The 21938-nt window shown below is 41.0% G+C and overlaps 1 long non-coding RNA gene across 1 annotated transcript in view; it reads left to right on the top strand.

The window, feature by feature from the left end:
* The first annotated feature begins 2259 nt into the window (after nucleotides 1–2259).
* The window catches only part of LOC138848806 (uncharacterized), an 87089-nt gene continuing 67410 nt past the window's right edge, over nucleotides 2260–21938 (top strand). The window contains exon 1 of the long non-coding RNA XR_011386901.1: nucleotides 2260–2415. This is a non-coding gene — a long non-coding RNA (uncharacterized lncRNA). The remainder of the gene's footprint in view (nucleotides 2416–21938) is intronic.

The raw sequence follows: 21938 nt of genomic DNA, 5'->3' as shown, positions 1-21938 counted from the left end.
CCTGTAAGGCACTTTAACCAGAAGATTTAACGTGTCAAAGTTAACTGCGTTCTCTAGCAGATATTCACATTCTAATTAAAGATTAAGAACGTAGTGCATTACACTGTGATTTGTCATACATGGCTTGTTAAATAGGAAACCTACCGGGATTCCCTAACATTTCATAAACATTATTCAGGGCTTTTAATGTGGGCAAAGCGAAAGATGATTCAACTGCATTGCAGTATGGAAAGCAGGTCGCCCTCTGCTCCCCCTCCCTACCCAACCCCCAATAAATAACAAAACAAGACAACTTGGGCAGTTGGAAAACTGTTTTGCTGTGGAGATTTTGCTCAAACCATGAATCACCTCTGGTTTGTATTTGGCGGTGGAAGGAAGATCTTAATTATTAACCCTAGGCTTTTCTTCCCCCGACTTTTGCTTTTGGCTGTCAGCTAAGTAGAGGAAGGTAAGAGTCTTTGTTTGAATTAGAGTGCCAAAGGATGGAATGAAGATGAAACAGTATTTCAATAGGCAGCCTGAGTGCATTTCAGCGGATTCTCGGAGCCCAGGTCGGCACCAGTTCCAATACTAGTGGCACAGGACTGGTTCACATTCCATGATTGCCTGAGGAATAAATTAATGAGGTTACTGAGACACTGAACATTTGCATATTCACGGATGCTTATTAGGTAGAAAGTGAATGCCAGGTGCACTGAATTTGGGGGATAGAGGGTTTGTTAAGAAGTCACATCTTTCCGATCCTCAGAAAAGGAGTGTCCTGTCACTAAAAATAAGATGCAAGCAAAACTCATGCTTAATGAATATCTAAATAATTTAGAAAATTAGCAGAAACACAAGGCAAAAGAAGGCCTTACTTGCAAGCAGCAGAGAAGCCAACACACTGCCCTTGTTACAAGGGAGACCTGGATGCAATGCTTTGGGAGCATAAAGGAAACAAATCCATTCGCTCTCTTTGGATTTTAGGTTTCGCTTATGCTGTGGCTCGCTCACTCCGTCTGTCTAATATAAAATTATCAAATGAAGTAGACCTTTACATTTGTAAATATTATTATTGACAGGCTACCAGTGCAAGTTGGAGCAGGGTAATGCTTTTCTAAGAAAATGAGGTCCAAACCTGAATCACAGAGTGAGCCTGGGCTGTTGTTGATTACTGCTGGGGCGGTGTGGGGAGGCACATTGTGTGAGCTATTTGTATCTCAATATTGGGAGAAGTTTTCCTGCTGCCGGGGTCTTGGCTTGGAGACGACCCCTTTAGAGCCTAACTGTGCAGATTTAATGTTCCTCCCGTCCTTGGGAATGCAGGCTGAGGACTGTCCATGTTTTTCAGAGAACTGTGCAGTGGGAGAGGCTGTCTTGCCTTATTCTTTTTCTTCCTTTCTTTTTTTTTCTCTACCATTTTATACAGGTAGGTTTTCTGTCTTTCAATTTCTTTTTTGCTTTCTTTTCATATCTGCTTTGAAGAAAATGATTGGTGGCCCACAACCACAAGGAAGTGATCTACCAAAACCAAGCTGGGATAAGTATTTCTTTGAGAAATAATATATATTTACCAATAGTCTCAACTCTGCCCCTTTGCATCACTCTGCCCTTTCCCAGCCCATGCAGGTGGTAAACCTGTATTATGATCACAGTGTATGGGGTGAGTGTGTGTGTGTGTGTGTGTTACAAACATATTCAATGGCTTTTTGATATGCATTCTATATACATTTTCTGTACTTTTTCTTAATTTTAGAAATATAATTTCCAATGTCTAAACAGTGTTTTGAAAGACTTTCTCCCTATTTTTTTTAACAAAATGGCTTCAATATGAATGAGTTAGGGAAAAGTCAGTTATTCAGTATTACAGAAAACTTAAGCTTTCAATTTATTTTAGCAAGATTTAGAAGCTCTAGTAATTGTCAGACACTGCCCCTCCCCAAAAAATAGCCTGTGCACGTTTTAAAATTCAGTTTATTTTCTAATACAAATTTCTGATGCACTCATAAATATACAGGAATCACAAGTATTTCAATGTGGCAGAGTTGTAACTAGGATACTGTATATATTTTCATAAACTAGAGTACTATAGGTTTATTAGTATTTGTTAATAATATTGTTTCAATTTTTTTAAAAAATGTATTTCACCCCCCAAAAAAAGGCCTGCCTGAAACACACACGGCAGCAGCATCACTGGAGTCCAGGGTTTTTGTCACAGATACACAGCACAGATTTTTTTGATTATGTAGATTTCTTTTCCTACTGCAGTTTCATATGCAAAGCATGCATCAGCCACATCCATGCTATCTCCTAAAACAGTCATTCTGAAACCCAATCTGAGGGCAGTGCAGACTAAATAAAATTTCATTTTGATTTGGCCTCCCGCTGCGAATGGGACTGCTTTGTCTCAGCCGACAGAACCAGCAAGCCAGAAAGGTATGTCCTGTTTTGCATGGCTGATGGTGTGTCTTGTGGCCCCCAGGCAGGCGGCCCTGCTGCTGCTCCCGCGGCCGACAGCAACATCTCCACTTGCTGCCTGTCTTTCTCTTTCCCCTTCCTTTGGCTCCCCTGCTGCCTGCGTCTACCTGCAGGGCACAGCCACGGCAAACCCGCACCGATTGTTTACTTTGGCATATGTTTAATAGCTTGCATGGCTGTTTGCATTTTTCCCCCACTGTCTTTGTTGTTGTTGGGTGTTGTTGTTGTCTTTTCCCTATTTTGGGTTTTGTTTGGTTTTGTTTCCCTCGCCCACACTGGCTCTCCCCCGGTTTCTCAAGGTGCTGAATACTAAAACACTGACTGAAAAGGAAAATTGTGTGAGTGCTGCTCTGGTGCTCCAGAGGGTTTGCTGGGAGATTTGTCATGCTGAATTTTATTGTAAATTTGAAGACGCACTGAACAGCTTTGAAGGACTTTAGCTTTTCAGGACCCTTTGGAACTGCTTTGGCAGCAAAGCAATCGCCCATTTTAGAGAAGGGGGAAAATATAAAAATAAAGACTCTCTTCTGATGGGGCGCCACTGTGTAGTCACCTTGATCTGTTTTATAAACGTGCTGTGGTGTTTGCCTGAGAGCAGCTAACCATGGCTCTAGTTTTAAATGGTGACCTTGCTTTGGAGTCATCTCTTGAGAGACTGGGTTGCGTCAAATACTCTCTCACACTTGTCTCACCTTTTGGAGGACACATTGGTGATCAGGGGGACACCCTGCTGTGGTGTTCCTTCCAGAGGATGGCCAAGTGCCAGGGGACTGACACTGGTGGGAACTCAGTTTTCAAGCCCAAATTTCTCCCTTGGAACTGTCTTTGCCCTTGACGAATTCATAAGGTGACATAAGGGAAACAGGTTTTTCTCCCTGGCTTACATACTGGCATATCCTTCATCTAAATTGGACCATCACAAACTGGTAAAGATGGATATAGAAGAAACTAACAACAAATTGTTTATGAGAAGAGCAGGGAGTGACTTCACTCTGACTCAGAGCTCTGCATAAGTAATCCTACCAATAATATAGATTAGTAGACAAAAAAAAAAAAAAATACTACTTAGCTTCATAGGGGCCTCCTCCAACCCTCCCCTACTCCAAAGCAAACAGAGAATAAGTCAAGTATACTATTTTGCACAGTCCGAAATAAACTTGTAAATCCATGTTGCAACATTCCCAGTCTTTTGAGGTTAGTGGTCTTGCAGAGGTACTTCCTGATGCCATTCCTGAAATTCAGTTAGTGAGCTGTGTGCCATTACAATAAGTTATCCTTTAACCATGAATTCTCTAAGTTCACTAATTTGCCTGCGTTTTCCAAGAGCCTTTGGAGAGGAGGGTTTTGAAACCCTTTAGTAATTTATTGAAAGGCTCCTTGCTTACCTTGTACAACATATTGAAGAACAAATTGGAACTTAAAGAAAACACTGAAGGAACACTAGTGTGAAAACAACACCAAATGTCATAAAGATGCTATGATCTTAACTAAGGAAGAGAAAGATGGTAGAGTTGGGCACACCTGGCAGGGATTGGATCCACAGATGTATGAGTTTTGCTGTCAACCAATCATAAGTCTTTGCTGTAGTCTTTTTTTTTTTTTAAAGAATTATTTATTTATTTGAACGTCAGAGTTACAGAGAGAGAGATCTTCCATCTGCTGGCTCACTCCCCAAATGGCTGCAATTGCTGGAGTTGGGCTTGTCCAAATTAGGAGCCAGGAGTCTCCTCTGGGTCTCCTTTGTGGGTGGAGGGATCCAAGGACGTTGGCCACCCTCTGCTACCTTTCTAAGCATACTAGCAGGGAACTGAATTGGAAATGGAGAAGCTGAGAATCGAACCGGCACCCATATGAAAGGCTGATTTCAGGCAGCAGCTTTACCTGCTATGCAACAGCACAAGCCCCTGCTGTAGTCTTCTTATCAGGGCATTTTGGTTTCTGTTTCATAGCTGTTTTTCACTGATCTTAAAAAGCCAAAATTTGTTTTTTGCACAGTTTGTAAGTTCATACAGGGGCAACTCATTGGAATTTTAAGAACTTCTTTTGGCTATTAAAAATGTTTTAAGAAGTAAATTCTTCTATGTTGCAATATAAATGTTTTTAAATAAAATTATTTAGCAAAAACCAAATACTTATTTGAAAATTAGAGTAAAAATATAAAGTACTTATAAAGGATTACTTTATACAAAAAATATATATGCAAATATATCTGCATTGTGGGTGCGTATGTATGTATAAATACATGCAACTCTACATTTTATATATAGTCATGCACACACAGAGTCAGACTGAATCAATGACACTATTACAAAGAGTCGTGGTGGGCATTGTGAGTGCAGCAGTTAAGACACCATTTGGGATGCTTGCATTTGGAATATTTGCATTTTGTATCAGAACCGAATCCAGATCTGCACTCTGCTTCCAATACAACTTCCTCCTAACACACACCCTGGGAAGCAGCAGACAATGGTTCAAATTCTCGGGACCTGCCACTCACACCTAGCTGGAGTTCTTGGCTCCTGACTTTGGCCTGACTCAACCCTGCCACCATCTGGGGAATGAACCACCAGATGGAAGATCCATCTCTCTATCTCTGTATCCATCTCCTTCTCTGTTGCTCTGCCTTTCCAATAAATAAAAATAAATAAATATTACTCAAAAAGAGGCACAGCACTTATATTGAGTACAAAAAGCATTAAATATATCTACCAGACAAAATTCTAAACTATGATTTGAGTGCTCATGTACATGTAGTATACACCAGAAGTTAACAGTAAACAACACGATATTTTTATTAATTGATCCATTTATCTTGGACTCTACACACAGGAGTCAAATTATCATAATCTGTCTTAGCCTATCATGGGTTTATAGACAGGGGCCTCAAACAAGAACGTTGTTTGACTTAGCATAGGTTTTGTAGGTTTATCTTTTAAATTTTTTATTTATTTGAGAGGCAGAGGCAGACACACACACAGACACACATACACCCACACAGATTCATACCAAGAGAGAGAGATTCATACAGAGAGAGAGAGAAATGTTCCCATCTGCTGTTTCCTCCCCAGATGCCTATGCTAGACACTGCTGAGCTAAAACCTCAACTGGGTCCAGGAACTCTAACCAAGTCTTCCATTTGTGCAGCAGGAACCAAGTTGCTGTGTCCTAGGGTCTACACTAGCAGGAAGCTGGAGTCAGGAGCCAGAGTCTGACATCAAACCTAGCACTCCAACACGGGATGTTGGCATCTTAATCACCTGGTCAAACACCTGTCCCACATCCCTGCCTTTCTGCTGTCTGCCATGCCTGATACATGTTGCCCTCTACGTTATTGATCATGTACTTCATAAACATAAGAACTCAATGTCTCTGTAAGCATGAAGGATAATGATTTGATGGAGATACTGAAGACCTTCACTGTAATGGGGGCTATCGGCAAGGGGTTAATTTCTATACATTGTGTTTGCTATATTGTGATGACTGGAATCTGATCTCATACTTTATTATCTGGGTTCCCCTACAAGTAAGAGAACACTAACTGTAGTTCAATACAAATTGTGGAAAAGACAGAGATTTCTGCTGTCTGCTGTCTTCTCCTCACTCACAGAAACTGAGGATTCTGGAAGATTCCTGTTGAGGGAATGAACGGTGCTGAGAATAAGCGTGGGAAAGGAGGGGCAGGAGAATTTGCTCCTAGTGATCCTTGCTCACGAGGAGAGGGAAGAGACGTGAGAAGCGTGGGTTCTCGCCCTGGTTCCCTAAACTTTGTTGGCCTGTAAATCCACTGAAAATACAAGTGTGTTTTTCTGAAGAAATGACACATACAACCCCAGACTAAGTAGAACTCCCAAATCCTAAAAATCTATGAGTTTTTAGAAAGTCAAATCTGGCCAGAAAGCAGTCATGAGTGGCAAGGAAAAGAGAATTATGTTTCTCTGAAAAAGTCAGTATAAAAAGAAAAAAAGACATTCAATTTAATTGTTTCCTGGGTATGAAGAAAGCATATAATATACACAGACTAAAGAGAAGCAGTATTTCTTTTTTTAAAATTTATTTATTTATTTATTTATTTATTTATTTGAAAGTCAGAGTTACACAGAGAGAGGACAGGCAGAGGGGGAGAGGGAGGGGGAGAGAGAAAGAGAGAGAGATTGGTCTTTCATCTGATGGTTCACTCCCTGATTGGCTGCAGTGGCCGAAGCTGTGCTAATCCAAAGCCAGGAGCCAGGAGCTTCTTCTGGGTCTCCCACATGGGTGCAGGGGCCCAAGGACTTGGGCCATCTTCTACTACTTTCCCAGGCAATAGCAGAGAGCTGGATTGGAAGTGGAGCAGCCGGGTCTCGAACTGGTGCTCATATGGTTTGCCAAGGCATTCAGCCCAGGGCGTTAACCCGCTGAGCCATAGCACCAGCCCTCAACAGTATTTCTTTTTAAAACAACAATATATGCTGGAAAGTTCATTTTATAGTTCTGTAAGCCAGGTAGTTGAAAACTAGAAACAATAAGGAGAATGCTCGCCAGAATTCAGATCCTGGTTCTGGGAATGTATGACTGAAAACCCATCTTTGGAGTTCATTTGTAAAATATCACATGGGACTTGGATGAAACAACTCATATTGTTTTCAAACAAATATTATGTTTAATGGAATGGACATTTATTGTACCAATCTGAAAAAAAATAAAACCCCACTGTTTAGGGGTCTTTGAAAATAATTAAGGATACTGTAGCTCCAGAAACTGAATCAAGTCTGAAATCATTCAGATTGTTTTCTTTAAACTTATGCAAAATCCTTAGAGCTTAACAAGTAAAGGCAGAGATTCAGGTAAGATGAGTCCTTGAACAATTTATTTCCTTCAAAAAAATTTATTTATGTATGTATGTATTTATTTTATTTTTTTTTGAAAGTCAGAGTTACAAAGGGAAAGCAAGAGACAGTGACAGAGAGAGGGAGAGAGAGAGAGAGAGGTCTTCCATCTGCTAGTTTACTCCCCAAATAGCCACAATGGCCAGAGCTGAGCCAGGCCTAAGCTAGGAGCCAGGAGCTTCATTCAGGTCTCCCAGATTGGTGCAGGACTTGGGCCATTTTCCTCTGCTTTCCCAGGTGCATTAGCAGGGCACTGGATAGGAAGTGAGATGGCCAGGACTGGAATCAGCACCCATATTGGATTCCGGCACTGCAGATGGGTTTACTAGCTATGCTACAGTGCTGGCCCCCAATTGGAAAACTAAATTTACTATTGGAAAGGCAACTTCTGCTTGACCTTTCAGATTAAAAATTGTATGGTCAGAAAAGTTTGTAAACTACAAGTTTTGTGCACATGGAAATCATCTTAAACCTCAATATTTTATCACATAGACATGCCCAGCAAATTTTAAAGTTCAGGATAAACAGGCCCTGGAAGTATGATTATATATAGATATCTTCCAAACAATGTTCATCCTCAAAAAAATGGAAAGATTGGCTCAAATATTTTTGTAAAGCACACATCAAAATGGCCACCGCCCTTATCTGGTTGATAAAAAGCTCTGATTGAACAGCACTGGATCCTCTTGGTTACAGCAGCCGCCAGGAATGCATGGCCAGAGCACTGCATTGAGCACAAGGTGGAGCTTGGGGATCTACAGAGTAAGCTGAACTAAGGCCATGCTCATGTGCTCTTCCCCTGTTGGCCTTAGCCAAAATACAAGACCACAAGTTCACCAGATCCAGACTCCTGCCAGGAATTTCAGCAGACATCTAGCAATCTGAGAAACAGGGGTTCAGCAGGGAGAGGATCAGAGGACACAAAGGTACCCCAGGTATCTGAGAATTCCAACTTATTTCTAAGGCCAGCAGGACCCAGAAATTGTACTTACCTTTCCCTCACATACCTGTGTATCATCATAGGGGAAGAAATAGTGGGATGGGTGAACACGTAAGAGACTGGACATTTTATCCAAATGGAAGAATAGGCGCCATCTGAGAAAGACAGCTTAAGTTATCAGGCCTGACAGCTCCAAACTTGACTGGACATTTAATTAATTTCTCTCCTGTACCCTCACTCACTACCAACTGAGAGCTCAGGAAGAGACCCAGATGAACTGCAACCAAAATAAGAAAATAAATTATATTTTCATTTTGTATATGTTATATTGCGATTGAAATTTTGCAGTCCAGTTACACCTAAGTTCTTAGATTTTTGCATAGGTAGCTAACTTCAGTGTCCCAAGGAAATGTTAGAAACTTTATATGTCAACCTCAGAAAAGGAGGGGAAGGAACATTGAACAAGTACTGGTTGCAATAGGTCAAATTAGTCTTCTGTACCTGGTATGCAATATAACTTTAACTCCAGAGGATTGAATGTCTCTTCTGTGTGGATTTATTATGCAATTTCCCCATCTCTGGAAGGAATATTTTATGTACAAGAGTGGGCCCCATTCATACTTCCACTATCTCAAGTCTCAGTTTCTTGCCTAGTTCACAGATCAGGCTCAAGGGAAAACCCATTTGTGTCTCCTAGGAATTTAGAATCTGAAACGTGGAATTGTACTTCCTGGAAGTTGTTGGGACAGAGTACATTAACACTGGAATGGCGGAAGTCACGTGAACTGTTCTGCCCTTTCCAAAAGACCTAGAAGCCAGTACCCACTACTCCTTCCACACACATGGGTGGTCTACTCATGTTGAGCTTCTTGAAATGTCACAGTGTTACCTCAACCAGTTCCTTCCCTTCTCCTTAACTTTACCAAGGTTTATTTCTGGTTTTTTTTTTTCAGCTTCCAAGAGTATTTTTTCAACTTGCTGCCAAAAAAATGTTAACAAGAAATTCTTAGAAATTAATGCAATACTCTGGATTTTCCATCATGTAGTCTAAAGGAGGAAGACTGGAATTGGTTCTTGAACTTGTACCCACATACTGAATTTGGTAATGGCTGGACATGTTCATGATTTCAACAGAAATTTTTCAGAAAGGCACATAAATGTCTTCAAGAAGCCAATAGTTTGTAGCAAAAGCTTGCCCTCTTACAGAATTAAGTGTTCCAGGGCACTGTCCATAGAATAACTCCAGAAATCACACAACGTTTTTTGTTCCATTGGCTTGTTTATTCATATAAAACATGCATCAGGTTGAATGTAAGCAGAAAACTCATTTCAAATTCAAGATAATACTTAAAAGAATCAAGAAGTATCACGGTAGTGAAGGATAAAAACAGAACCAAACCACTACTATAGGGAACTAGATACCATAGAGAGCTAATTATTGCTTAAACTGAGACCAGGTAGAGAGTTTTAGAAGACTGAATGAAAATCTCAATGTTCAGAACATACTGTTTTGAATGTTTGCTACTGAAACATGATCTTTTGACTTTAAATAAAATCAGTGATATGGTCTAAACATGAAGAAGTGTAGTGTCATGAACAAGGCACAAATGAAGCTTGGTTATCAGGTGTAAGGCCACTTTAAAATATTTCAAGTACTTATTTAGTGACACAAATTGTCAGTACTATTATATACAAGAGTACTTCAAAGAGTATGTGGAAGCATGGAGTTAAAAGGTAAATTTATTTTTGGTGGTGCAAAAAAATTTTTGAATTCCATGCATAGTTTTGCATGATACCTAGTATCCATGAACTATCTGAAGACCTTACATTTACAGCTATGATCTAAATAATACAGTAAATATGATGTATGCTATATAATATTAGTGAGAAGTGATGAGATAAATAAACATTCCTAATACAAGAATGAACATATAGATAAACTACTTCAAGGGGAAAAGTTTTATCCAATTGTTTCAAGGGTTTGTTCTATATCAGTGTGTGCAGGGCGAAGAGAGGTGAACCTAGTTATGCTGTTATGACTCACCCACATTAAGGATGTATCTATTACCTGCAAGGCCATTACAGATTGCTGTGCCTTTCACCTAAGGACTTATTTTTCCCGTTAAAAAATACTCGAGTCTCTTACTATGAAAGATAAGGTGTAAGGAAAACGATACATGCAGGAACTGACTTCTTTTTCAAAGTGGTAGCTGTCTTTTCTAGAGCCACTGATGACCACAAGCATTTTTTTCCAGCTATCTATTAGTATTTGGAGAGCGTAAACACTAATGAAGGTGAGGAACTAGGTGGAACAGGGGATAGGGTTTGGCATAATGGGGTGAAATTAAGAGAAGGGAAATTTAGGCTGATTACCAATTACCAATTGAAAATCTTCTTAATGCTGAGGTCTATTAGACTGTAGGGTAATCTTGCAAGGAAAGTGGCAGGACTCCCGTGGCTTGCATGTTTAAAATGAGAGTGGACAGAGTGCTCTCAAGAGCTCCCTGTGGTGAACGACCCACCCTGTTGTGTGCAATGAGCGAGTTCACCTTGGTTGCCTTTACAGGCTCAAACATCACTGCATACTGAGCAGAGAAAAGAGAAGCCATCTGGTCTGCCCCACACAGACCCAGCTTTGCCCAAGTGATATAGGGGAATCGTTGAAATAGGCTTCTTCTCGTTGTCTCATGAAGCAGTCTTCTGAACGCTTTGGTAGAAACCCAGGAGACCTACAGAAATCATCATCTTGTGTCATGTGGCATTCTGCCTTTCAGTGAAGTAAATACCAGGCAGTGACAGTTCAATAACATGGCTACCATGGCATTTATGTCCTTGTGTTCTCTTAGTCCTGAAATACAAGGAAATGGAGGGAAGGGGAGATGAGACAAAGAGTTAGAAATTAAGAAAATGGGCTGGTGTTGTGACACAGTGGGTTAAGCTGCTGCCTGTGACATCATCATCCCATATGTGCACTGGTTGAAACCCTGCCTACACTGCTTCTGATCCAGTTCCCTGCTAATGCACCTGGGAATACAGTGGAAGATGTCCCAAGTACTTGGGCCACTACCACTCACAGGGGAGATACAGAGGGATTGCTAGATTCCTGGCTTCATCCTGTCCTGGCCCTGACCATTGCAGCCATTTGGGGAATGAACCAATGGATGGAAGATCTCTTTCTCTCTCTTCTCCTCTCTGCCACTCTATTTTTCAAATAAATAAATACATCTTTTAAAAAAAGAAAGAAAGAAATCAAGAGGAAACAGGCCTGATTGACAGTCAACAAATATTCTGCCATGTTCTGGGTACCAACGAGGGAGATATCAGTGAATGTATGAAAATTGAGTATCTTCCTCGGGTCCCTGGGAGCCCATCTCAGTACCTGGAAGCCAGTCTCACCAAAGCATATTTTACTTGATGGGCTAGAAATTAATGTGTTAGAGCAAATGTAGATTTCTGATTTTAATGAAGCATTATTTTGGGCCCTTTCTTTGATGGGGCTTTTGCCCATCATAACAAAATAAAAAACAACGTTAGACCCTGAGGAATTAGATTGGTCTCTTTTCATAATGCTTCCTGATTCTAGATTAAGTTAGCATTCCCAGTGTCACAAGAGCCAGAAAGAAGTAAAACATAAGCTAATAGACACCTGTATATACACTGTTGGGCCCCAGTAGCTGGATGGTGTGGGAGTACAAAAATCAGGCACCCAGAGCCCAGTATTCTTCATTTTCAGATGCAATGTCAAAGTCTCACTATCATGAGGAGGCAAGGGTGGCAGGAGCTTGTGCCATGGAAGTCTGACTTAAGTAAAACCAGTCTTCTCAAGCAAGCAGAACGCCATCTGGCTCCTCTCCGCCTTCATCTTTACCTTTCTCATAGCCAGTGGGTGCAAGGTAAACCTTGGTGAAGAGGGAAGATAATCAGGGGCAGAAGATAAGGCCAATGGAAGGTTTCAATTTCCCTTCTGAAAAGTGTGTATGCATCAAGCGGTAGGGGGAGATGAGTTAAGAGATTAAAATTGTGTCTTACATATTACATGTGCTATTCTCATTTCCCATTTCTGCCTTGTGATGAATTCCTTCTGTTTTTATGAGTTTAATGTTTTTCTTGATTACAACATCTCTGTAGTCTAAGTCAATCAATAAAAATATCTCACTCCTACCAACTGGTTTCACACATGAAATGAATATTTTCCAGAGGAGAAAAAAATATCGTTTTTTTTTCCCCTCGTAGGGGAAACATTTCTTCAGAAACCTGTGGTTGCATACAAGGAAATGTACGCTTCAGTGCTTAGACTTCCATGCAACCCATTGCTTCAAGTTGCTGTGGGAAACAAGGACCACGTGCTGCATGTGTGTCAGGAAAGATAGCTTGAGATAACCTGTGACCTTTGCTGTGAGCTCAAGGCACTCTGTGACTGCCAACGTGTCCAGACCTCCACGCTGTAGCCAACAGTGGGAAAATCGCCCTGGGGCCTTCACCCATCCACTGAGATTGCCAAGGTGTGCAACACAGTTTCTAGAGCAGAAGTCAGAGGTGGAGACCACACTGGAGAGGAAGTTCAAAGGCCTCACCTCTGTTTTCCTTTTCCATTATTGGCTGAGCTGACAGAGAAATTGGCTTAGTTGACAAATTAATAAATTTTTTAGATGAAGAAGTAAATGACTTGCTTTCATGACAGTAATTATTTTTGGTCAAGGTTCTAGCTTCCCAAAGAATCTGTGTGTGCTCTTGTTTGGAGAAATCCAAGATCAACAATCTTGGAATCTTAAAGTCAGATATGGTATCTGAGTACTGCTATTCATCAGAAATAAAAGCCAGGAAGATTCACAGTTTAAAAAAAAAGCCACTCTGAAAGTATATCAAGGTAGTTCACATTTACCTAGAAAATAGGGTATTGAATAAAATATTTACCTGCTTACCACTTACGTTCAGTTAAGGGACTAACTTTTCCCCTAGACTTGAACATTCCTTTCTAAGATGAGGCTACTTCCTAGGTGAACATAATGTCAAGGCATTTTCATGTATGCTATTTCATTTTATCTTTTAATAAATATTCAAGTTATATTACAAAAAGAAAGTTAATTATAGCTTATTTAACCAGCTGGTAAAGAAAAGCAGAGTTGAAACTATACACCAGAAGCAGGCATTGTTAAGCCTCCATTTGGGACACCCACATCCCTAATCTGGAGTGCCAGCACCTCCTACTTCCAATCCAGCCTTCCTGCTACTGTGCACCCTGGGAGGCATCAGGTGACTTCCCTATGTACTTGGATTCCTGCCACCTACATGGAAATCCCATATGGAGTTCCCGGCTCCTGTTTGGCCCAGCCCCGGCTGTTGCTGGCATTTGCAGAGTGGACCAACAGGTAGAAGGTTTCTCTTTTCTCATGTGCCTCTCTCTCTCTCTCTGTCATTCTACCTTTCAAATAAATAAACATTTATTTTAAAAAAGACTTTTTTTCAAATAAATCATCAGCAAAGTTGATTTAATTATTTTGATCACTTTTAATCATGGACTTGGTCATAATAGCTTTATTTTTATATTATATACTTATATAATATATATTTATATATTTATATTTTATAATTTTAGTATTTTCTATAATTTTAGTATTTTCCATTTTAAAACAAATTTTATTTATTTATTTGAGAGGTAAAGTTACAGACAGTGAGAGGGAGAGACAGAGAGAGCGGTCTTCCATCTGCTGGTTTACTCCCCAAATGGACGCAATGGCCAGAGCTACGTCGATCTGAAGCCAGGAGCCAAGTATTTCTTCCCATCTCCCACAAGGGTGCAGGGGCCCAAGCACTTGGGCCATCTTCTGCTTTCCCAGGCCATAGCAGAGAGCTGGATTGGAAGAGGAGCAGCCAGGACTAGAACCAGCACCCATATGGGATGTCGGCACCACATAATAGAAAAGGGGCTTTCTAATTGTTTCTATTATGCTTTGAGAGGCAGAGAGACAGAGAGACCTCTTACCTGCTAGCTCACTCCCTAAATGTCTCCAATGGCCCAGGCTAGTCTGGGGCCAGAGGAAGGAGCCTGCAACTCAGTTCAGGTCTCCCAGCTGGTGACAGGAACTCAATTATTTGAATCATTACCATGGCCTTCCAGGTCTGCAGAAGCAGAAACCTGGAGTCAGGAGCAGAGACAGGTATCAAACCCTACACTCCATGTAGGAATCAAATTGGTAATTGTTAGGCTAAATGCCTAGTACAAATCATATGTTTTTAAAAATGATGTCCACTTGATATATTTTCCATAATATTTGCTGAAGTAGGCTTTCTAATGAGAGCACAGTTTTCATACCTCGTAAAAACGTAGATGTCTTCTTTGGGACTGGAGACTAGAGATAACCCAGCACTGTTTGTCTTACACAGCAGCAGGGCATTTAGATTTTGTTTTTCAGGACATGACTTATGTTCCAGTCATTCTTATTGGATTTCTGACTCCTCCCAATGGCTCGTGTATGAAGAACTTCAAAAAATCTGTGACAAAATTGAATTAAAAGATAAGTTTATGTTGGTGAGAACTTTGTAAAATCGTTGTATGGTTTTTTGACAATATGAATTTTCTATGAACTTTTTGGAGACCCCTTATATGTGTGAATTTCATTTTACTTTTGCAGCAAAATAAACTTATCGTTTAATTCCGTTTTCCACGAGTACCCTCATATGATTCTGACTTTTACCTTACACAAACAATCCTGGCTAATCGAGGGATAGATTGTGCTTTATCTCCATAGGATCATTTCCCCAGGATGAACGGTTAAAACTTTAAAGAACTCACTCATGAACTCAAACTCAATTGTCGGGTTCTACCAATGTTCCAGTGGCTTGGCTTTTCCCTGAGGACTCGCAAAATGTCTTCCATATGACTGTGAGGTCAAAATCATAGGACCGAGCCAGCAGAACAAAGAATGCAAAATTCACTGTTAGTGCCTCCTTCAGATGGCTCCAAGATGCTTTCCTGTGTTCTCAGAAACAGACAGGGATGGAGGAGACAGAGCAACAGGAAGGGCCCCAGACACCCTGCACTGAGGTTCAGCGAGGTCCCTGGGCTTACTCAGGATTCCTGCTGTCTCATTCAACCTTCGCTGAGGCCCTGTGAGGTGGGCAGGCCAGGTGCAGGTATCCCACTTTACAGATAAGAAAAGGGAGGCATTCAGGTAAAGTCTCATTCCCAAAGGCCCAGCCCCAGTCAGAAGCGTGAATCAGCATTCAATCCAAGTGTTTTGAAGTCCTTCTGCTTGTTATTTTAGACTCTGACTCACTTGGCCAAGACCCACCCTGTTAGTTGTGATTACCACAGATGATTTGAGTTAGTATTTCAAAAGCGAGCGAGACATTTTATAACACTAGGAGTCAGAGACTACACCTTAGTCAAGGTTTGTATTCCTACCCAATCTTGGCACTGCATTGAATGAAGTGGAGTCAGGGTAGATGTGAGGATGGAAGTATGTTTGATCTGCTAGTTAAAAATTGCTTTTTAAGTAAGTGCAAAAGGGATTAGGTGATTTTTCTAGCAAGATATGCATATGAGAAAATAATATAGCATTAGAAGTCCCCAACAGAGCACATTGTATAAGATTTTTCTTAACAGTCCCCCATCTGAAATCCTAGCCAAAGTCAAGATCAGCTGCATAGTCTGTGGGCGCAGTGTCCAATGAGAATGTGAGACCCCTTGTTCCACAATGATTCAGAGTTTCAGGACAGTGACAGCAGGACCCTACATGATGGCCCACTCCCTATGCTGGGCATTGTCTTCCCTTCCCATTATCTACCTCTGCTTCAAGGCCCAGGTTTCAGCACAATGTGAAAGGACACTACCTAATAGAGCTTCTTACAAACAGAGCTGATTGCTTTGGGAAGCAGGGGTTTGGCCTTGGACCTGGAAGACCATGTGTCATAAATGGAGGAGGGATTGATCCCTATAGTAGGACAAAGCCAGATTGTACCACAGGGGCACTTCTCATGCAGAGTCTGATTATTTTCATCACCTTCGGAGTTTTGAGAAGAACTACTTTGCAGGATTCAGAAATGCCAAACTTCCTCCTCCCTCAGATTTTTTTGGCACTTTCACCTCAAATGTATACAATAAAATCTCACAAAATCTTACCAGGATGATCATTTTCCATAAGTAGAGGTAGCCTTGCATGTCTGGACGTTAGGAAACTTTACACAACTCCACTCAGCGTGGAAGACGCTTTATTAATAGACCTGAAAACAGCCAACGAGACTTGGGTGTTCAATTAGTCTGTGCTACACAAAGCTTAACTTTCAGAACTCACAAAGCCTCAGGAGCAATTGTTTTTGGCCACGGTGAGTCTTCATTTAATTGTGGTGTCATCATACAGAGAAGCTAAGACAAACTATTAAGAAAATATTTTGAAACCCTTGGAGCCCTATTATTGCGATGCAAATTAAAGTGATGCCCCATGATTTAGAAATACCAGGTGTAGTATCTATCCCACACCTTCTGGGATTAATCACCAAAGAAACTTCTGGGGTTGATCAACATTAGCCCACATAAATAGCCTAACAAAAAACTGTTGAGATTCTCAGTTCACATTAGATTCAAAGACCAGAGCAACAAGAAAAAAAAAATCTGAAAACACCCAAGGCCTTATGGTTTTGCTCAAATAACAGAATCATTAACAATATTAATGTCTTACATTTTCATTGAGCTCCTCCAGGCTGCTCCGTGATTTCGAATAGACTTAACATTGTTAAATGCACCCTGGCTGGTAGTGAGGTTGATATGCCCCTGTTTCCACCCAGGGCTATCATTCAATAGCATTTGCCATTGCCATTTTGTTAATAAAATAAGGACGGAACTGGTTTCTAGCATCCTGGATTTTTGTTGAGCAAAGCAGCACGGTGCATGAAAGGCATGTCAAGAGATCTGACGTAAATGGAAATCGCAGAGTATCATAATGCCGCACAACAGGTGCACAAAATAGATGTTCAAAATGGTTTCTATTATTTGGCTTTTTTGGAATCAAATCAGAATCAAGAACAATAGTGGCCATTTCAGATAAATTACTTCTGCACATTCTTGCAGATTGAGCAGCTGTAAAGGAGGGGAGGGGGAACTCGAGGGTGCTTGCTATTTGGAAGGTGGACGCAGATACATTTGTAATGTGTATACAGTACACTCCGTATATTAAATTTTTGCCTTTCATGTGCAATGATAAAAGTAGTGTTCTTTCCAGGATTGCATTTCAATAATTAAGGAGCACAACTCTAGAGGCAATAGCTAAGATAAAAGTTTGCAGTCAATCCATTATGTTTCTCAGACAGTATTTCTGAAGAGCCCATGGAGATGCAGCTTAATGATTTGAGTTCTAAAATGGGTTGTTTAATAAAATATTGGGTGTTTATGTGGTCTTGTTCTAGCGGGCAGGGCCTTTGCTTTGTCAGGTGTGGGGTTATTAATGATAGGGGGTGGGGTGATGGGCTGGTACTTCCCTCTGCACATCATTATCCACTTCTGCCCACTCTCGGACTATTTTTGTTGCACTACAGTTACTGTTTGTAATTTTTAATGTTTGAAGGGGAGAGGTTTGTTGTCTTTTTTAATCCTTTCTGTTAGCATATTCTTTTTTTACTGGGCATAATTCAGAGGTAGAGAGAGAAAGGGAAGCAAGCTCTCGTGAAGGGGGTATATAATTGGGAGTAGTGGGATTAAACTATTATGAGTGTACACTTGTAATGGATGCCCCATAAAGGATCCATGGCAAAGGCATTAATGAGTTATGAAGGAAGAGTAGGCAAGCCAAACGTGACTTCCATCATTACAATCTTACTTACACATAAACTGTTTAGCAATCCCTTAGAAACACACACACACACACACACACACACACACACCAGAGTTCTGGTGTGTTTAAGCAGAGTAATTTCCCTTCAAAACTGGGCTCTTTTCATCTGTAACTTCCAATCTGCAAGATATTTCTCACATGGCAATCCTGATGTTTAGTTTTGTTCCAACATTAAGACTTGAATATTAAAAAAAATTCTCTAAAAATCTACATGTAACCGAGAAATACATAAGTGTACTTCAAAAATGGCCTCTTCTTTGATTTGAAATGAAAAAACAAACAAACAAACAAAAAACAAGAAAGGAAGATATGTGAGCACGAATGCCCCCAGGTGATGAGAGTAGGAACTAAGTTAAAGGACATTATTTTAGGTCTAAATATTCAAATGATAAAAAAAATGTAATGTGAACACTATAATGTGCTTTTATTTCAGAGTTTAAAAAAAATAAATCAGAGCCACATCCTCTGGCTGTGGTTCTTGTTTGTTGATGCTGCAGGTGGGAAATCAAAAGGAAAGTGAAAGTGCATGGGGTTTCACAGATGTATTAGATAACGTGCTTAAGTGTATTTGATGGATTACTCTTTGGTGTAAGCATGTGTCTGATGGATTACTCTCCACTTAAATTGTGTAAATATGTACAGGAACTCTTCTCCTCCTTCTATATTTTCCACTCTTCTTTTACAATAAAGTGGTTCCCCCTCCCCCTTAAAGGAACATGTTATAGATTTGATGACAATAACTGGGAGCTCATGCCACATCAATTAGCCTTACTTTTGTGTGATATTTCTTGAGCTGCTGTTTTTTTTTTTTTATATTACCTTCACCCAGGATAGAATTACTACCACACTTTATAATTCATAATGGTGATGTTTGTCAAAGGCTTTCTCCCTGGTGAAATCATCCCTGCACTTGAGAGTGATGATATTGAGGCTCTTTTATTTTAAACTTGGATCAGAATTAGTACTTGAAGTCCTGCTCAATTGTAAAGTCCGGGTAATATTCTTTCCCAAGTGAGTCCATTTTAAACAAACAATTTCAATTCCATAGCTGGCTGTGTTTTCCGTGACTCCTCTCTTCGTTTCTTCTGCGGAAGCCTGTCCGGCATTTGTGACTTGGAACATGTTTGTAAAAATATAAAGGAACCCAGGAAGGAGTGGGGGTGGAAGCTGAGCTACCCCCCTAAATGGAATGTTTATGTAAGCAATTTCACACGATCAGGTTTACAGCGAAGGTAGCCCACAAGATCCAGGATTTAACCTTGCAAAGATGCAGTTTCATTTTTTTGATGTATATTTTGCTTTTATAAATTGGGTTTCAGTGCTCATACATAAACTACCAGGTAGAGAAATGAAAAGTTCTTTGCATGAAAAATAGTATCCTGAGGTATATGAAAACTTGGTGTTGGAAGTAATTTTCACTTTTTTTCCATTCGTTTTTATTGCTTTCCAAAGTGAAAACTCCATAGACTGAGAAGCCAAAGGACCTTTTGAAAAAATGCCACTTTCAGATTCCAGCCAACAGCCACAGCTGAACCGACAAGGGAGGGTTCTAACAAGACAGTTGCTTGCTGCCGGCTACAGTTCCTACTTTTGTTTCCTATGGAAACTAACTCGGGGCAAATTGAAAGAGTGATTATTTTAAGGCTCCACTGTCTTTCCTGATCCAGCGTCTGCAGTATTTTCACAGAAAATGGGAGCAGGAAAAGCAGGGAGATGTCAGGCCTTGTCAGTTTCAGCTGTGGTTGCTGGCAGAGAGCTGAAAGTTCTAGCTTTTCAAACAAGCTACAGAAATCTCTGTTCTTTTCACTTCTGAAGCAAAAGCGTTAGTGCAACAGCAGCTTCACCTTTACCTGTCCCTCCCATGCCTCCGTTTTGCAGTGTGAATTTTAGGGAGAAAGAAATGCACAGTGGTTCATATGGGCATTTATGAGGGAAACTTGCACTGCCAAAACTTTGTTCCAAACAATTAATCCATGAATAATGGATTCCCTCTAACCACGAGACATGGTGCAAGAATATTTCCAAAAGTTCATGGAAAAATAGAGGTAAAATAAGTTTATTTTGGTGCAGAAATTCTTGAAAGCCATGCATAAGGTTTTTCGTAATATGCATTTTCCACGAACTTTTTGAAGGCTCCTTGTATTTGCGAATTCAAGTTGCAGATTTATTGGATTGGCGATTTATTTTGACCCTATTGTTTCCTTCCCGATGAACGTTTTTTGGTTTAGAAACTCCATTTTTGTGAGGTTGGAACAAAAAGGACAGGCTGTACAAGAAATACCAGTTGCTCAAAGCACATAAATTACCACTGATCACAATGCTGTAACAGACTTCAGTTAAAAATTGGTGTTGTCTTTTCAGGGATCAAATTTTTGATTGCTAGCTCCTGGTTGACATAAGGTGAACAAAATCTTTGCTGATTTTGATCTTCCAAGCCAGACCGATCTTTTGTTTTTTTTTTTTGTTTTTTGTTTTTGTTTTTGTTTTTGTTTTTCTATCACATCCTGACTTAAATGAGCATTCCATTTTGAGATGTCAGAATGCCTTACTAAATACAAGAATAAGCCTTCCAGAAAACTTGGTGGTGTCAGGGAGAGGGAGTTCCAAGCCCACACTCCTGATAGCACCGACAACAATCTCTGCACACTCAGACTCACACTGTCCCGGTGAATTCTTCAGCAATGTCGCAGGTGCTTATTATTAGCCCTATTTTGCAGCTGAGAAAACTAAGGCTGGGTTTTGTAATTTTCCAGTGTCACACACCATGAGATGGAGTGCAATGCAAACTCGAATCGCTCTGACTCCCAGCACGTGTTCATAACCACTGCACTGTCTCCTAATTTTGACCTCGGCTCACTGACCCATGAGGGGACAGGCAAGTGCGAAAGGACCGAGCGCCATCACCCACAGCCTGCTTGCCACTGAAGACAGAAAGAACGCCCCAACTTTTAACCTGGCACGCTGGGCCGCACGGTATACGCTCATTATGGCGCTGCAAGGTAATTAGGGAGAATGAAAGCTGCTCACAGAAAGAGCTATAAATAGTCAGAGACTGGGATCGTCTTCTCACTTAGTCACTCCCCGGCATCTCCAGGAACCTCCGCGCCAGGGGTGTTCCGCCCGGCCCCCTCGCTCCTGAGTCTTATCCGCAGCGAGGCCGCAGCGCCTGCGAGGAGGGAACACAGGATCGCCGTGGCCCCAGCTCTGCTCCTGCCGAAGCTGCCTGAGCCCCAGAGCCTGGCCCTGTGGCTGGGCCGCAGGAGATTTGTGACCTCAGAGATGTGGACACCAAATCCCTACCCTCCTGGCCTCTTGGGGGGAAAAGGAGAGGGATTCTGTTCACAGCAGGGAAGGGCGAGTGCTGACAAGTTCTGCTCTTTCCAAAGACAGTCGTCCTGCCTCCTCCCCACCTCCTAACACACACTCCAAATAGTGCTTCCAGAGTGACAGAGTCTCCAATAGGTCCCCGTACGCTTATGCTTCATCAGCTGAAAATTACCTGAATTTCTTTGACAAGACCAAAGTGGGGGAGAATGGCATTCAGCCTACAAATCAGTTACTGTAAACAGTGTATTTAAAGTCCGAGTTAAAGACCCAAACTTACTTCCCAGGTTCAGGTAAGTGGGGAGGGAGAGGACCAAGGGGCGTGTCACCTGGGGGGAAGGGCAGGGAGATCAGGCTGCCCTTGGTTGGGGAGGCCAAGGGCCAGGAGAAGAAATTTCTCCAGGCTGTGGGGAACTGAATCTGTTGACTGAACTTAGCCCTGTTGCAAAAATGGTTGAAAAGGAAAAAGTTGAAAAGTATGCTCTTTGGTTTTAAGGAAACAGAATTTTTTCCCAGCCTAACTAT

The sequence above is a fragment of the Oryctolagus cuniculus genome, chromosome 2 (genome assembly GCF_964237555.1).
Source record: "Oryctolagus cuniculus chromosome 2, mOryCun1.1, whole genome shotgun sequence".
Taxonomy (NCBI): domain Eukaryota; kingdom Metazoa; phylum Chordata; class Mammalia; order Lagomorpha; family Leporidae; genus Oryctolagus; species Oryctolagus cuniculus.
This window is presented reverse-complemented; position numbering and strand designations above follow the sequence as displayed.